This window comes from Polypterus senegalus, chromosome 1, assembly GCF_016835505.1.
Source record: "Polypterus senegalus isolate Bchr_013 chromosome 1, ASM1683550v1, whole genome shotgun sequence".
Taxonomy (NCBI): domain Eukaryota; kingdom Metazoa; phylum Chordata; class Cladistia; order Polypteriformes; family Polypteridae; genus Polypterus; species Polypterus senegalus.
The window spans coordinates 8696673-8709310 of NC_053154.1; the positions used below are offsets into that span (position 1 = coordinate 8696673).

Consider the following 12638-nt stretch of genomic DNA (forward strand, 5'->3'; position numbering starts at 1 on the left):
GTTAACCATAAAGAATCCCAGTTGACTGTCCATTGTCTTTCAAGTGTCTGACTCTTGAGCAACCGGCCGGGACGCCCAAAGAGGATAAGTATAGGGGAATGCAGCTACTGTGTGCCACTGCTTCTCCCAAGATGCCAGATGGCGAGTTCCCTGCAGCATAGTGGTGCACCAGGTTCCTGCAGGCCATCATGAAATCTGTAGTTCGGGATCAGAGCCCTGATGAGTAACGTGGGAGCCGCCAGGAGATGCTGCAGGAAGATCTGAGGATTTGTATTTCCCATATAGCCCAGCAGTACTCCCATGTCACGGGGTCAGAAGCCCCAAAGTACTTCCAGGCTGACGAAAACCTCAAGTCATCTATCTGACCCAGATGTGCTGGAAAGTCACGGGGACGGAAGAACGGAAGCACTTCTGGGTCAAGGACTATATAAAGGACTACTGAAGACCCAGCAAACAAGCTGGAGTTGGGAGGTAGTGGACAGAGCTTGCTGTGAGGAGTAGAAGAGAGATTTGTGTTTATTATTGTGATTATTATTGTTGTATTGCCTGTGAATGGTGGCAGAGGTGCTTTTGGGCACTTCAAACCAGAAGAAAGGAATTAAAAACCTTCTTGATAATTTTACCCTGTGTTCAGTGTGTCTGTCTGTTGGGATGAAAGGGGCAACAGCGCCCCCAAGTGTCTTACACTTTTAAACTAATTACAAAATCTGATCCTTTCTTACTTACTGTTATTTATCGTCCCTGAAAATACAATTGGTCTTTCTTAACTGATCTGACTCAACTTTTAACCCGCTTAAGTTTGCTTTCCCAGAGAGTCATTCTTCTTGAAAACTTCAACATCCATATTGACACTCTGACATGTAATCTGAGGAATGAATTTCTGTCCTTAGTAGACTGTTCTGACTTGGTGCAACATGTTGATCTTCCTACTCACTCTGGTGGTCAAATATTGGACCTGATTTGCACATCTGGCTTATCTGTTGGCAACGCTATGATTTGGGAGTCTTCTGATCATAAAGCAGTACTTTTCACTGTCTCATTACCTCTCCCTCCTCTCACTTGTACTGTAAATGTCGAACTACTTTCAGAAATCTTAAAAATATCTGTCCCTCTGTCCTTGCTGGATCAATTTCTCAACACTTATATCAACACTTGTTAGTTAACCATTATAACTCAGCCCATCATTCAACACTAGATAATGCCATAAAAAGGATAAGCTGGTCCTGAAGAAACACAGCCATTATGTCTTATATTTTTCAGAAGCATTTCAGCTGAATTTTCAGCCCAATTACCAAAAGCAGGACCAGCAAATATACATCTTGTGGATGATTCTGCAAGTATTGCGATGCCATGGCCATTTCCACAGGCCTCGTCTTTATTTTCTCGCACCTCATGGATATTAATGTAGATGCCTTTCATCTCTCTTCTGATACATTGAACAGCTGCTGCTGACATGTCTTTGGCAAGCTTGTCAGTTGGCACACCAGCAATCAAGGCGCTCCCATAGATTTTACCAATGTTGCCTCACTCAGTCAGGTTGATTGGAGTGAGTTGCTTCACTGGATTTGTCCTCACTACAATTTCTCTCCCACCATGAGGATAGTAGCTCCTCATCTTTAAATTACAGTCAAATTTAATACCAAATTTTTCTGCAATTGGCTTAAACACCGACAAAGTGTAGTCAATCTAAGGGGCCATTTTAGCATCGGTGCCCCCCACCTTGAGACACAGCACTGATGGTGAATCCACAAAAAGCACACAAGGCAGAGCCACCTGAAGCAGAAAGCTGACACTCCCAGCAGTTTTGGTGTCTTCTGTGTAATTTCCTCCTTTGATTTTACCAGAAAATGGTGTTATTTCAGTAGAGCCTTGAGTCAACCATCAGACAAATCTCTGACCAGCTCAAGTCCAGAAAGATGCTTGGGTCTCAAGCCCGACGTTCTCTTCCCGGCCCAGATTTTCTCGATCTTGATAAACAAGCCCTGGATTCAGCCTTGAGCTGCGGACGCCCAGAGAATCTGTCCGTTCCACTTCCATGATGCTGCTGTCTACTACGAATGCAGCATCATGATTTTCCTATTTAATTCCAGTTGCCGCCGTTTCTCTGCAGGATGGAACATGAACGTGCGTGTGGTGTGTGTGCACGCCGGGAATCCTCGAGTGGAAACAATGCACCCTGCCACACTTATTGTCGGTGAGTGCAACCCTCCAAAAAGATGAGGATTCCCTTCGCAAATGCAAGACTGCTAAGGCTGGCACACGGTTGTGTTCTGCTCCGGTTCCTTCAATTAACGATGAGTTAAGTATACGTCTTGGACTCCTTGTCACTCTAATTGAACCACCTGTCAACAGTACTGTCTGGCCATATTACCATTTATGTTAGACAGAATGCCTAGAGGGAGCTGGGTGGTCTCGTGGCCTGGAAACCCTGCAGATTTTGTTTTTTGTTCTCCAGCCATCTGAAGTTTGTTTTATTTTTGTTTTATCTGTTCTCCATGGCCATCGGACCTTATTTTTATTCTATGTTAATTAGTACTACCTAATTTCATTTTTACATTTTATCTTTTTTTCTCTTTCTTCATCCTATAAAGCACTTTGAGCTACATCATTTGTAATTAAATGTGCTATAGAAATAAATATTGTTGTTGATAAAATAGCTCCTACACATAAGGAGATTTCCTCTAAGCGTTCATCTCCACAGTACAATTCAGAATTATGGGCTATGAAAGCAGCTGAGAGAATGAGAGAATTGACTTAAGCACAGCCTTAGATAGAGTTTACCATACCATTTTACTGTCCCGACTTTCAGCCATTGGTATCTCTGGTGCTGCTTAGTCTTGGTTCACATCATACCTCAGTAATCACCAGTACTATGTCATCATTAGGGAACACAAATCTGCCACTAGTTCACTCACACAAGGTATTCTTCAAGGGTCAGTTCTGGGTCCAACATCTATGTGCTCCCATTAGGTGAGATTATTTGTCGGTATGGTCCGAGCTTCCATTGCATGACACACAATTTTATGTAAGTGTTGATGCAACTGCAACATCTTCACCTGTTGCACTGACTGACTGCATTCAGGAAATCAATCATTGGATGACTGATAATGTTTTACGACTTAATCCTGATAAAACAGAAATCTCATTAGCTAGCAGCAAATCTGTCCTCTCTACCCTTCAAGGGCTAAAAATTGATATCGATTGGATCCTGGTTGAACCCTCAGTATCAGTCCATACTTTGGGTATTATCTCTGATCACCTCCTTACTTTCCAACCACACATTAGCTCAATAGGACAGACAGCTTTTTTTCATCTCTGCAACATTGCTTATCTGCATTCTTTCCTCAGTGTGAAGGATACTGAAACATTCATTCATGCTTTCATCACTACCCGTCTGGACTATTGCATAGCATTGTTTTATGGCCTCCCAACTAAATACATCAATAGATTACAGTATGTGCAGAATTCTGCTGCTCGTTTACTTACTGTCGCAGATGGCCGGGTCCCATGCCTGGTCGGGACACCCCTTTGATAGGTATTCAGGGGGTGCAGCCCTGCAGTACCTCCCCCTGGATGCTGGATGGCCGCCTCCCTGAGTTGGAGCAGTGCCTCAGTCTCTCGCAGGGCATCATGGGAGATGGAGTTCTCCACAACACTGTTGGGATATGGGGTGACAACCAGGGGGCACGGCATGGGTCCCTGAGCCCAGCTGGACTAATCTTTAGCCCCACCCGGGAGTGCAACCGGAACCAGGTGATCAAGCACCTGGAGCACTTCTGGAGGGGCCATAAAAGGAGCCAGCAGCCACCACTTAAAGGCTAAAGTTGGGTGGAAGGAGGAAAAAGCTTGGTGAGGAGTGGTGGTGGAATAAGAGAGTGTTTTGTGGTGGTGATTTACTTAAGTACTGTGCTTGGGACTGTGTTGTGGCTGGAGGGATAATGGGATAATGGGTAAGACATACCCTCCAGCTGAAGAAAAATAAAAGTTTATTCAGTGTGAATCTGTGTCGGGTCGGGCGCAGTATAGCGCATTTTCGGACATTACACACACTAAAAAATCTGCTCACATCACTCCTGTCCTCTATGATTTGCATTGGTTAACAGATTCTTCAAGAGTCAAATATAAAATTATTCTTCTCACCTTAGAAACCCGTCATTACGGAAGCTGAGAGAGGACGGGCAATATCGTTATTTTTTAAAATTGTTTCCTCGAGATAACAGACTAATTTTATCGAGATCTCGATAAAACAAAAGATCTTGTTTTTTTTCGAAATTATGAAATAATTGTATCTAACAGTTAATGTTTAGCTTATTGAAGCCACGTCCTGTTTGAAATGGTAGAAGAGCAGAACTGTATTGATCAGCGTGTAACGTTTTTGTTCAATCAAGGGCTGACACAGGCTGAAATATGTTTATGCCTTAGTTTAGAAAATAATAACGTTAGTGTCCATCATTTAAGAAGACAGTTAGCAAGGCTTCAGCTGTACTGTATAGCTAATGCAATCTAAGTAAGCCTGATGCCAGGAGCAAAAGTTAAGTTTCGTTTTCTCGAGATTGCGATAAAATTATTCCATTATTTCAAGAAAACAAAATTTCGTGTTCTCGACATCTTGATAAAATTATTCTGTTATCTTGAGAAAACAAAGTTTGTTTTCTCAAGATCACAATAAAATTAGTCTGTTATCCCAAGGAGACAATTTAAAAAATTGACAATATTGCACATCCTCTCTCGGCTTCCGTACTCCATGGTTTAGCCCCTCATTATCTATTATTAATTTCAAACTCCTGTTACAAACACATGTTTTCAATGAGTATTATTCATTTTCTTGTATGTAATTTCTACTATCTTGTTAATGTGTTTATTGAATTGTAAAGTGTCCTTGAGTGTATGAAAGAAACTACATAAATAAAATGTATTATTATTATTATTATAATGTCATGTAAGACTGACCTTACTGTGCACGTCCAGGCTCTCCTTGACCGCCAAAGGGCTTACAGGGATGCACGAACTGCAGCCAAGAACACACATTATGGCAGGATAATAGAAAGTGGCCATGATAACCCAAGGGTTTTGTTCTCTGTAGTTAATAAACTACTTCAACCTGCATCTGGCCTAATCAACTGAAGTCTGTGAAAAATTCCTACAGTTTTTTCTGTAATAAAATGAAAGCTCTAAATTATTCAATTAACATAAATCCATCATCCATTTTTATATTTCCTTGTCTTCCCACTCCATTCAGCACTTTTTCTAAATTCTCACCAGTCAAATCTGTATTTGTTAACAACCTGCTTTGCAACTACCTGTGTACTGCACCCCATCCCCACCACACTTCTTAATGCTATAATCTGACTGTTACTACAATAATAAACTCATCCCTTGACACTCACTTTGTGTCAGTCGCTTTTAAAACTGCCTCTGCAACCACAATGTTAAAAAAGTCTACTCTTGATGCTGACATTGTTAACAATTTTCAGACTATTTCTCACTTACCTTTTCTGTCAACTCACCAATTACTTAACTTCTAATAATTTGATGGAACTCCTTCAGTCTGGTTTCAGGGAACAGCACAGCTGTAAAACTGCTCTGCTTTGGATAACTAATGATTTGTTTATGGCAGAAGATTCTGGACAAACCAACATATTAATTTTGTTAGATCTTAGTGCAGCATTTGACACCGTAGAACATGACATTGTGGAGGACTGCCGGCTTCCCAGGCCCGTCCGCACCCCCAGGCCGCCAGGAGGAGCTCTCCCAACAGCAGGATCGTGCCCCGAGGTCCAGCAGGGCCTTATGGACTCTGTAGTGTTTATACACAGCCCTGCTGGATACCTTGGGGACCACCAGGAGTCGCTGTGGGGGGACTTATGGGCTCTGTTGTGCCTTATGACCCGGGAGTACGTCACGGTCACGTGACGGGAAGGAATGGCGTGCTCCCGGGGTGAAATAAAAGACTGATTGCCCTGACCCAGAAGGAATAAGGAACTGTGGACTGCTGGGACAGGAACACCTCTGGGTCAGGGGGTATAAAAGGACGGTGCCTCAGTCCAGACACTGAGCTGAGCTGGGAGGTAGAGGAGCAAGTGTCTGGGCGAGGAGGAGTGTTTTGTTTTTGTGTTTATTAATAGTGATTTAATAACGTATGAGTAGTGTGGAAGGTGCTTGGTGCACTTTGAGTGAAAATAAAGAGTCTTGGACTTTTACCTGGTGTTTGGAGTCATCCCTGAGGGTTCAAGGGAGCACTAGCGCCCCCTACTGCCACACTGGCGTAGCCGGCAGGATGGCCGCGGCTCCCAGAAGGCAAGTCGCGACGCGGGACGGCTAGAGACAGCCGCGATTGACGACAACAGACTTGTCGCCCGCGGTGGATGCCAGGACGGTGAAGGTAACCCGGAGTCCTCCGATGAGGCCTGTCATCCCCTGATGGGTCCGAGCCTCCTGGAAGGGGAGGGGAAGGCGAGTGAAGCACGGCCGAAACAAACGGCAAAAGTTAAGGAGGGACGGGTTGTGGCTGAAGGGTCTGCAGTTGTGAGGGAAAAGGCCGATCTCAGCCGGCTTGTAATGGCCAACCGACCCTCCAAGAACTCCAAGTCCCAGGAGGCTTTGCGCAACCCAGCTGAACACGTGCCGGGAGTCTCCAGCTCCCAGCCGGTCCTATGTGCGGGGTGATGTCGGTGACAGGAGGCCCGGGGAAAGCACCGATCGTGCCGGTGCAGCTGAATAGTGCTGTTCATCGGAGCGAGATGGTGCTAATGACACCGGCTCCTAGTAAGCGGAAGGAAACGGGTGTGCAGACAGTAAAGAGGCTCTCCTCTTTCCATGGAGAGCCTCAGGCTGAGCGCAAGCCCCAGATCAAGCGGGAGATCCCCAAAAGGAAAGGTGGGCCTCCCGACATAATGGAGAGAAGGCTTGAGGACAGCCAAGCGGCCGTAATGCCCTCCCTGGCAGGTGAAGGGGCAGAGACGATGCTGACGGAGTTCCTGAGATGTTTTTGGTCCCGCAGAGGGAAGCAACCAGGAGGGCTTCGTCGGTGCTACAATTGCCGGCAACCGGGCCACGAGAGGCACCATTGTCCCCGGGGAGACAGGAGGTACACTGTCCCCCCAAGGTTCGCTCGAGGACAGGGGCAACGCACTCAAGGCCCGGATGACGCGACCTCCTGGAGGAGGATGTCCCTCGCAGGGCCGGACGCTCCGCCCCAGAAGCCGTCACTAAGGGAGGGGAACTGTGGAGGACTGCCACCTTCCCAGGCCGGTCCGCACCCCCAGGCCGACAGGAGGAGCTCTCCCGACAGCAGGATCGTGCCCCGAGGTCCAGCAGGGCCTTATGGACTCTGTAGTGTTTATACTCAGCCATGCTGGATACCTTGGGGACCACCAGGAGTCACTGTGGGGGGACTTATGGGTTCTGTTGTGCCTTATGACCCGGGAGTACGTCACAGTCACGTGACGGGAAGGAATGGCGTGCTCCCAGGGTGAAATAAAAGACTGATTGCCCTGACCCAGAAGGAATAAGGAACTGTGGACTGCTGGGACAGGAACACCTCCGGGTCAGGGGCTATAAAAGGACAGTGCCTCAGTCCAGACACTGAGCTGAGCTGGGAGGTAGAGGAGCAAAGTGTCGGGGCGAGGAGGAGTGTTTTGTTATTGTGTTTATTAATAGTGATTTAATAAAGTATGAGTAGTGTGGAAGGTGCATGGTGCACTGTGAGTGAAAATAAAGAGTCTTGGACTTTTACCTGGTGTTTGGAGTCATCCCTGAGGGTTCAAGGGAACACTAGCGCCCCCTACTGCCACAACATCCTACTGTCCAGAATGGAGAAGATGCTGGGTATCTCCGGCACTGCCCTCCAGTGGTTTAAGTCTGACTGACAGACAATAGTTTGTTAGTCTTGGCAACAGCAGATCCAGCCCAGCGCTGGTCACACAAGGGGTTCCTCAGGGCTCTGTCCTCAGCCCTCTGTTCTTCTGTATTTATATGCTTACCCTTGGCCATATCATTTGTAGCTATGGACTGGGTTATCATTTTTCTGGAGATGATACTCAACTCTATTCATCAGAGCTTTCTCAGCTCACACCTTGCCTCAGTGAAATTAAAACCTGGATGGAGCAGAACTCTCTAAAATTAAACTACAACAAAACTGAACTCCTGCAAATTGGCACTAAAGCGCAACTTAATCAGCACCAACTGATTCAAAACACTTCTGCAAGAGTCCTGGCACAGACCAGCAACAGTGAGAATTGACTTGTTTTTGAGTCCTTATTCAGTTCACAGATGTAATACACGAGAATTCTGGGAGTTTGTTCTCAGGTTATGATTCAGTTCAAACTTGAAGAAATCAGTGAATGAGACAAACAAAGTTGAACCCAACAAGTTTGTTCTAACTGTTGTTAATGGACAAAACTAAACGCAAAAAAATCAAAGTCAGAACCTAAGAAACTAAGTCTATTGTCAGAAACACTAATCAAGAAACACATTCGAAAGAGTTTTTAAAAACTACATGGCAACAACATTAATAAACAATTGTGGTGTCATGAGATGATGTGAACTAATTTTAATGTTATTATATGCAAACTGTATGTGGAAACAGATTTCATATGTTCTCCATATTTAGAAATTCCAAATAAGAACAAAAATCTAAGAAAGGATACAAACTATGACAGACCTCCTGACCAATTGCTCCATCTCCTACATGTCCATCAGGCTTACTTAGTAATTGGTTAAGAAATGTGAAAGCAGGCCAGGAGATTGATGTCATTGCCACTTATCCACAATCTATCCTTAGGACTACAACCCCACTAATGAACCGATTAACCAACATGCAATTCATTTGTTGACAGCCCAAAATGTTCATAACCTCAAACTCCTCCATGTTATCAACCTAAACGGGGTGTGTGGAGTGTGTCACAAACGTGTGTTTAGGAGGCAGCTAAAGGGCTTGAATACATGGGATTCCATGCCAGACCAGTGGGTGGCGAAGTGCACTAATTTTCCCTCTCGATCTTCTGTAGACCATTCCAGGGAAATCTCACCCGGCTCTGGGGAAGCCAATCCCGTCACTTCCGGTTCTGGTATTGATGACATCACTTCTGCCACTGGCCTTTCAAGCTGCCATCTTGTCTCCAGAAAATCAGTTCTGTTTTGGACTCAGTTGAATGAACATGTCTTTTTTTTTTTAATCAGTTTTGCAGCCGGGAGCAGTTCTACGGGAGGCTGTCGCAAACCATCTCATTGTCTTACAGTCGTTTTTGTGACAAGGGTTATAATGAATGGGCAACAATCTAGAAACATGAACTGTTGGGTGAACTTTAAAATGACCTGGTAGAGGCAAGCTATCAGTTCTTTTGAGTTGTTATTTTTAATTATATAGGGACCAATGAAACAAGAGATCAGTTTATGTGACGGGACCCACAGGCAAAGTGTGTGTCCCACATATTGAGTAACACCTTCTGCCTGGCTCAAAACTCAGGAGCGTAGATTGTCAGTGACAGGAAGACAAAACATGAGCCTCTTCTGTTTCCTGGGATTTTGATAGTCACAACCGACGATGAGTGAGGACACAAGAACGAGTATGGTGCAAAAGTGGAATTTAGTAAAACAAATCAAAGGGCAATTGATGTCTAAAGTGAAGTGAACAAATCTTCAATAAAATCCTTAAAATTAATATTGCAATGAGGAAGTTAAATACATAAAAACAATAAAAAGATTTAACCAAGGATAAAATGAGAATTGGCTTCCTTTCATCACATGGCCGGTGCTCTTTCCCCCCTCTAGTCTCACCTTGCTCACCTACCAGGCATGATCAGCATGGCTGAGATGCTGGGAAATGTGGTCCACGTCCCACTTTTTCGGTCGCCATTCACTGGAATGCTACAAACTTGACTCTCTCATCCCGCTACCTTCTGTGATAAAGCAGGTCCACGGCTTCAAAAAAAAAAAATATGGCCAGTTTATAAATCCAGTTAGCCGTGTCTGCTTCCATGGGCGCGATTGCACGACCACGCGGAATTGATGATGTAATTGGTGGTGAGTCACACCGTTCTCAGTTGCTTCAGTGGCTTCCTGTGGCATGTGATTAAGGCACTGCGCCCACGGAGATGGATATATAAGAGCCGGCACAAGGGGATGAGAAAAAAGATATGATAGAATGGGAGAGAAAACGGAGGTTAAAAAAAAGTGATAGGCAAGGCAGTGAAGGGCAGACGATCTGGATATCAGGATGGAGAAGGCAGCATGAGCTGGGAGCGCTGGCTGTGGCGCTCTAGGGGCTGGTTCACCCCACTGAATAATTGAGTAGAGTGGGGTAAGGAGGACTGAAGACCTCCCAATGGATCCGAGGGGCAACCAAGTGAGAGTGAAGGAAGGTGAGCCGACCTCAGGAGCCGGGGAGACAGTAGGAGTTGGGCTGAGATCTTGTGAAGAGAGAGAGATTGCATTTTTTACCAGCATTTTAGCAGATTTATTTATTAAGGATTTTATCCCCACTTTTCATTGGTTTTATGGATTTATTTGTGTTGTATTTTGTTGAGAATACTGCACCATGGCCACTTTTGGTTTTACTTTTGACTGTTTTTAGTAAAAGCACTCGAGTACTCTCTACCATCCCCTGGCTTCAATGAGATTTGTCCTCATTTGTCAGCTCATCGGGGGCATAACTATTGACGGTGTTGGTTCAACAGACTCCCATGTGGGAAGAGGGAGTCTCTAAGGGACCGGGATCGTCACACCTTCCATTCGTCCTGCAGGACCCCCTTGAGTACACAATCATCCCTGCCCCGTAAAACATCGAGGCTGATCCATCTTATGCTCCTCTGCTGGCCTTCCCAGACCACTCACTTCCTTCCACCTGCCATCTGCTCTTCCTTCTCTCTGGCCGCCCCTTTTATTTGGCCTTGCGAGTGTAGGTACCTTCATAACCCAATCTGACTTGGCACGTGTTAGGGGTAGCAAGTCAAGCTAAACAGAAATGGGGTGCTGAATAGATGGATGAGCTGGGAAAATGAGAAGTTCCATCTTGGCCACATTCAGCTGAAGATGATGCTTCTTCTTTGAGGTTGCAATATCAGAATTGTCAAATTCTAGCTGAGACCATGTGGTCCACTGGTGGGAATGACAGGTACAGCTACAACTGACACATGCTGGCACACGTGAGATATCACACAACAATCATATGACCATACCCCTACAGCATCATTACTTCATGGACATCTTGGAACACTTTAATAATGTAAGCTCAACCATTAAGCAATAAAAAATGCAAAATAATGATAACATATGATAAAAAATAAGTGAGGATGACACAATTGACAAACATTTCAGCATACTCTGTCAGGAGGGGGTACAATTATTTACCTTGATTAGCACTTATTGGCCTGGAGGCACGCCGAACTGTCATTAGGTCAGTCAATGTAATCAAGTAATCCCTAAATTTAGTACACCCCGTGACCTCTAAAGACTTCCGTGGTTCTTTTGATCAGTCCTTCAACTGTCTGATCAAAGCAGCTGGTGGTATAAAGGACAGAAAATGAGTACTGAGGTTTATGTTATAGTACACGGAAGCTATCACCCTAATCGAATGGCTGTAGTCCCTAATTATTCCGAGCCTTCCTCCAAGTTTAATCGAGCTGCCCCTTAGGTAATTCTACAGTAGCTTTCATATGCTCGCTGCTCGCTCTCACCTCTTAAAAGATGTAAAGCCAAAGGTTTCAAGTTTCTTTAAAGCCTTGTGATTGATTCTTCCTGGATGAATTTGCCTCAATTCCCTATTCCCAAAGGCAACATTTTTAAATGCAACACTAAAGCTGCCAGTTTTCTTTGATAATGATTTCTTCCTTTGCAAAACTATACTTACAGTGTAAAGGTTTTAGGATTAAATTATACCAATATTGTCACAAAATGGCCCGTCGAATAGGGTTGAGAGCAAAGGGTGCAAAACAGCTACTTTACAATTCTGTACAATTTATGATTCTGTCTATTATCTGGCAGTGTTTTTGAAAAGGGTCCAGGAATATTGGTGTACCTGCACAGCAAAATGACCAATTTAGTAATACGGGCACAGTAGTACAATGGGAAGTCCGTCTGTTTTTATCATGCCGTGCATTTAGGAACCTTCATTCACTGGATATGCTAGCCTTTATGGCCCTCTTTGTTTGTGTGCCATGTTTCCTTTATTCATCGGACGTTCCAGGACGACATTACACCTGGCCATGGCCAGACACAGGATGGCAGACAATTTGTCATTTAATATTATCCTATCCTATCACATGCACCTTGAGGACAGCTTAAAGGCCCTATTAATGATAATTCAACATCGATCCACATGATGGCAGTGTATATTAATGCTTCTTCTCTTCCTCCCGCTACAGACCGGATGACTGGCAACCCAACCACCTCTGACGACATTTCCAATGTCTGTCCCCCTGGACCATCTCTTCATGCCTGGCCTGTACTTAACAGGAAGTGTCACCATCTTAGCTAGTCTAAACTGAGACTCGAGTCCTTAGGAAGAATCTTTTTTGCTGAAAAAGATTTTTATTTTTATTTCCGACCCAGGGCGCGGTTAAATCTCTTGGCACAAAGTCTCGTTTTGCGGGATGTCAGTTCTTGATATTTTTTTAGTTTATAATTTAAAAATGGAATAG

The 12638-nt window shown here is 44.6% G+C and overlaps 1 pseudogene; it reads right to left on the bottom strand.

Annotated features, from left to right (window-relative positions):
* Positions 1 to 1181: 1181 nt before the first annotated feature.
* The window catches only part of LOC120517511, a 41402-nt pseudogene continuing 29945 nt past the window's right edge, over positions 1182 to 12638 (bottom strand).